The sequence below is a fragment of the Bactrocera tryoni genome, unplaced genomic scaffold (genome assembly GCF_016617805.1).
Source record: "Bactrocera tryoni isolate S06 unplaced genomic scaffold, CSIRO_BtryS06_freeze2 scaffold_7, whole genome shotgun sequence".
NCBI lineage: Eukaryota > Metazoa > Arthropoda > Insecta > Diptera > Tephritidae > Bactrocera > Bactrocera tryoni.
Window position 1 is genome coordinate 1,385,668 of NW_024396366.1, and position 6,519 is coordinate 1,392,186.

Sequence of the window (6,519 nt, forward strand, 5' to 3'; positions counted from 1 at the left end):
ATTCATTCAAAAATTCAAAACCTGCAACTTCCTTTTCAAAGAATTGACACAGTAATACATAAGTAATGTTTGTTATGATGTACCGTCAAATCAGGTGTTATAACTCAATAAAGATTTTGTCAAACCTTACCACTGGTGCGGGGAAATGAAAAGACTTTTCTTGAGTGAGAAATCGTTCATTTTAGTTTTTTTGATTCATTACTTATATAGTATTTTAGAAACTATCTTAAATAACTAAATATATGTGTATATGTGTATGTTTGTTTATGCTGCTTGATATGGGGTTGTTTCCAAGTGTACAATTTAATACATGTGTGTGGCTAATGTTATCTCATCAGTAAATTTTTGACTTGTGTCCCCATGCATTTTTATTTTTATTGGATGTGCATTGCATGTAAATACATGTGGCTCTTTATGTACATATGTATGTATCTATGTATGTTTGAAAATAGACATAAATTTTTAACAGTATTTCGGCTTTTCTGATAAGTAAGCATGTTCAATGATATTTGAACATCAGGTTAATTTAATTGCTTCACTTAATTAAAGTTTACTAAGTCATTAAATTATTTTATAACAGGTTTCGATTGAACGAGAATTCTCTACAGTAAGAATTGTGCTTACTGGCTACCGCAATCGCTTGAGCCAGGATGTCTTTTAAAATATTTTGCTTGTAAAATTCAATCCCAGCCTTTTGGGCAAAGCTATCGGTTAAATGGAACTTTTTGAAAGTTAATTTTGCTTATAAATTTAAATTTAACAATTTTCGTAAATATGTATAGATTCCTGAATTAATATTTGTGATTTTTACTTAAATGAATAAATTATTAAACAAGTAATCATATTTTTACACCGTTTTACTCTTTTAAAGGTCTTTATGAATTGTAACTATAAGCGTTGTAGCTAAGTGTGCTATTTTCGTGACCATGGCTGTTGATGTATGTATATCTCGTTAGAACAAAGTTAATATACAAATATAATATACGAGGCATCAGGCAAAAAATTTATCGTAAAATCACATGAAGCAAACAGCAATAGAAACCGAGATCAAAGTCGGCAAACAGTCGATTACAACAATTTTAGCGACTTCAACAGCCGAAAGTAGACACTTGCTGCAGCTACCACCCATGATTGTGATCGAAAGCAACAGAAAAACAAGAAAAAGGTCGACGGTAGCTGGTATTTGATTTTTGCAACTGTTTGATTATTGGTGCTTCTGCGACTTAATTTTTTTCCGAAGCAGAAGACGAAGCTAAAGCAAATGAAATGAAGCTGTCGGCAGTTTTTTAAACACTGGTAACACTAATAACCCTCAAACTCCAATAAAAGAGCCGAGGGATGTTATAGTTAGGAAAGCTAAACCACAAACCGCAAAAACCATAAAAACAAAACCTCAAGCGACATTGATTTGTAAAAATGGAAATCTTACAGAAGTTGAGATTCTAATGAAAGTTATGTCCGATTCTACACTTAGAAAATTCGAAAAGTTACCCGAATACGTAAAACGTAAGGCGGTGAAATGCTGCTACAACTAAGCAGTTCAGCAATGTCAGCCGACTCGCAGGAAACAATGAGGAAATCCCTTGATATAGAGTGTAAATACCTGGATGATATTATAACTAAGGAAGAAGTTCTTTATGCGTTGCAGGGAAAGTTGAGTAATAACGACCTGATTATCTCAGCTATTAAGAATCTTAAATAATCCAAAATGCTTGCTTTGCTTGAAAGCAGGTGCTAGTGAAACTTATCTCTTTCATCAGACACTGTTGGCATACAAGCCCTAAAATAAATATGCAACTTAACCCAAACCACTGCCAAGCAGCACAAGACCTACTAAACAGCCAGTCCTTGAGAAGCAATTCGATTTGGCCTTAGTGAACCATATAAAATCGACAAAGGTTCGACGAAGATGCAAACTGGTGGAGCGATACAAGGAATACAGCGGCTATATGGAAATGTAACCCTAACACTCTACAACTGGAAAACCTTTACTATTAAAATGGTTTTGTGCCGAAGTAAAACTAATCTAGTAATAATCTACGACTTCAACGCCTGGGTTGCCTTCTGAAAGGTGTTTCAAAAGAACGAACAAGTAGTAGGGACAAAACCTTTCTTACCTGAAAACAACGATTATTAATAACATATACCTTTTCGAATAATGTAATACACAAAAATTAAGGAATGCTTTTCCCTAAGCTATGGAAAAAGCAGCATCTTATATTACTATATATTACATCCGCTGGAAAAATCCTTGAGCAAATTATATACCAACTTCTAAATAAAGCCATCTATGACGCTGGTGGCTTATTCCTGAATTAATTTGGATTCACGAAGGCAAGATCCACAATAGAAGTGGTGAACCTAGTAAATATACAGGCCCAAGAGACTATTAGTGGGTAACGACGGAAGGCGGAACAATACAATACTATGTGGTTGCAACCCTCAATGTCAAATATGCTTTCAATTCAGCTTCTTGGCATAGCATATTCACGGCTCTAATCTGCACCGTGCCCGTACCCGTACAAAATAAGATAAGTAAGATATTTTATAAAAAGAGTTCTGAGCTAAAATACAAGCAAAGGCTACAAGGAATATAAAGTAACCAGTGGTATACCAGAGATCTATAGTCAGACCGTTGCTCTAGAGCACAATGTACGATTGAGTAATGCCACTCGAAGTACCTAAAAATGTCCACATCATTGGATTTGAATATGATATTGCTGTTCAGGTGAAAGCTAAGCACATTGAAGATATTTTTTCGATAATCACTACAACAATATTATTAATTAGTGACTGGCTCAAAACTAAAGGACTCACCCTAGCGGAGAGCAAAACGGAAGTATTTGAAACGTCCGTGGATTAAAGCAACATGGCAGAAGATTTTTGGTAGTAGTTCTGAAGTCGCTGGTGGGGGGCAATGAAAGACTTTCACTGAATGAGAATTTATTTCATACTAATTTTATACTGGTATTGACATTTTCATTGCTTATATACAAGGTTATTATAAAATATACGAACTTTAAAAACTTTCCACTGCAACACAAAAAACGGAATAAACGCGACTGTTTACGATCACCTTTTCGTGGTAGCTTTCTGAGGGGTGAATAGCGGCCATCTTGGATTTTCAGAGGTAGCAACGCAGTGCTGTATATATTGAGGCAGTAAATACTTAGCAAATTTATTCTATTAAATAACAAAAACTATAAATATTGTTGCTTAATATAAAAGGAAATTATTTATTAATGAAATATATTTACTAATACTTGATTTAAACGCCATAGTGTGTCATGTTTCGCCCATAAAAATATCATTTACTGATAGTCAGATATTCTTTATGTAGTGAGTTCTTATTAATAAAAAGCAGCCCTGTTCTTAGATTTCTCGGTGGTGAGTTTTCTTCTGAATGTATTTGTTTTCAATTGACAGACAGAAAACATAAAACGGTTTGTATTCGTAAGTTTTTGAAATATTATTACCAATAATTTTAATTTGGAAAGAAGATATTTAGGCATTTGAAGCTGAATTTTTAATACATCGTTCTAATTCTCATCCGTATACTATTTTTGATAATTTATTTTTGAATATTTAAGTTTTGCATTTTCCACACCACCCCAGTGGTTTGCAATAAAGCGCGTTACAGACTTTTTTTAGGTGTTCGGTTCTCCGGTAGGCCTATTTTCACCTTTTCAACTTAAAATAAACATAATTAATAATTTACATAAAAATTTAAATAAAAATATTGCACAAAATAATTTAATAATTAATAAAGATTTCTAAGCTCTCACAATAGATGCATCCAAAATCCTACAACTATATTAAATATATTAAAATACAGAAGCTAACTTTTAGAATGGGGAGGTAGTTACCTATGTGAAATGCTCAAAAATTTGATGTGCCGAAAATGTTCTAATTCTTATAAAAAGTATTTTAAAACGTCGGTTTGTGAATTTTTGCAGCAATAAAAAGGCTCTACCATTTTTAATATAAACTTTATATTAACACTAATATGTATTCTTATTAAAAACTTCGACATATCTTTCATTTCAAACTCAATTTCCAATTGATGTTTTCCTATAACGGCTGACGAGTTGTCAATTTGTATATGTCAAACGACAAATTACCACCCAGGATTGTATCCTACTGCATGCAAAAATTTGGAAATACTTGAAGCGTGTTTAAAAATTGCACAAAAAAAACAACTGATTTAACATTAAACAACAACTAATATCCCAATAAAATTGAACAGATATGCAAAGTAATTCAATATAATCACTTAAATAACGTAAACACTTGCATTATTTAATATCTTTTAAAGTCTCGGTCATCAAAATTTAAAATTTATATGTAGTTTAAATGCTAACACAACACCCTGATTACCATAAAAGTAGCAAAAAAAGTGTAACACAACACCCTAAGATTTTCTAGTGGTGAGTATATGTATGTGAACAAAGAAAAGGTTTATTACTGTATATACTGAGCTTCAACTTCCGAAGTAAGTTAAACAAGAGGTGGTCAGATGAAGCAAACATTATCGATAATTCAAGTTCGATTGCTATACTGAGTTTAGTGATAACCGTGGGTGGCGAATGTGCCCCAGTGGCGAATGCTCCCCCTTCTACCCTACTAATATTTTAAGAATAAATTATTTTAATATTACCCATGAAAATAATTTCGAAGAATTTGCAGAAAAATATAAAAACAAAGGTAACAATTATATATAAAACGCATGAAAACATAAACATGGATTTACTATTCAGAACAGATATCAAAGCAGAAATAAGAACAGAAGATGAAAAGGCTATATGGTCGAAACGATATCCATATTCATTATCCGCGAATAATTTTGTCAATCAGGAAATCTAAAGAATTATAAGGCATAGCAAAAGCCCATATATTTCTCCTGTTTGGATTGTTCCGAAAAAAGGTATAAATGCGGACGGTAGTCCAAAAAGAATGGTCATCGATTTTAAAAAATTGAACGAAAAAACAATAACGGATAGATATCCAATGGCTAATCCAGAGGTAATACTCTTTAATGTGGGAGAATTTAAATATTTCTCTACAATAGACCTTGAGTCTGGATTTCATCAAATATTGATGGAAGACAACGATATTGAAAAAACTGCATTTTCCGTGAATAATGGAAAATATGAATATTTAAGAATCCAAGTATATTTCAAAGAGCAATAAACAACGTCTATATTGACGATATTATAGTATAGTCAAACACATTAAAAGAACGTACATATATTTCAATTAATATAGATAGTACAAACACTTGAAAAAACTAATATGAAAATGAAATGAATGAAATTTCCATGGAAAAGTCAACGTTTATAGTAGGCGAGGTTGAATTTTTAGGATACGTATATACATATATCCCACAAAGTAATAAAAACAGATCCCAAAAAGACATTTGGGCTAAAAAATGCTCCAAGTACATATATTTCAAAGAGCAATGAATAATATTCTACACGAATCTATCGGAAAATTTTGCCACGTCTATTGACGATATTATAGTATACTCAAAAACATTAAAGGAACATATATTTCATTTAAAATTTGAAAAAGAGCTCGCACGAAAATTTCCATGGAAAAGTTAACGTTTATAGCAGCCGATGTTGAATTTTTAGGATACGTTGTATCCCACAAAGTAATAAAAACAGATCCCAAAAAGATAGAAACAATAAAGAATTATCCAAATCCCAAAACGCTAAGGCAACTTAGAGGATTTCTAGGAATAACAGGATATTACAGGAAATTTATTGAAAACTACGCAACAATGGCTAAACCATTAACCACACATTTGAAAGAAGAAAATGGAAAAATATCACATTATATGTCAAAGAAAAGAGTTATTAAACTTGATCAGGAAGGAATAGCCGCTTGCGAAACTTTAAAGAAAGCATTACAAGAACAAATTGAACTTGTTCAACCAGATTTGGAAAAAAAATTAGTTCTAACCACAGATGCGTCAAATGTAGCTGTAGGTGCAGTCTTATCCCAAGAAGGAAGACCAATTACATTCATTTCTAAAACCTTAAATTCTACCGAGCAAAATTATGCAACAAACGAAAAGGAATTATTCGCCATAGCATGGGCATTGAAAACATTGCGACATTATCTTTATGCAGTAAAGGATTTGGAAATCCATACAGATCATCAGCCATTGGCATTTGCAATGTCTGAAAAAAATCCAAAAGTAAAAACTAAAAGATGGAGAGCTTTCATTAAAGAATTTTCACCAAAAAAAATTTATAAACCGGGAGCAACCAATGTGGTTGAAGACGCATTGTCAAGGCAATTTTTAAATAATTTAACAAATTCAAGCGAATTAAGTCACTCAGACAATTCTATAATAGAAACCCAACATTCTGCAGGAAGCAGTGATGAATACCAAAGTCACAAAACAAAAAAGCCTTTAAATCATTTCAAGTAACAAATAGTAATCAATAATGGGGCAAAAACATCAGTCTTGGAGACAATTTCCTGTTTTAATAACCAAAGATTTCTAATTAA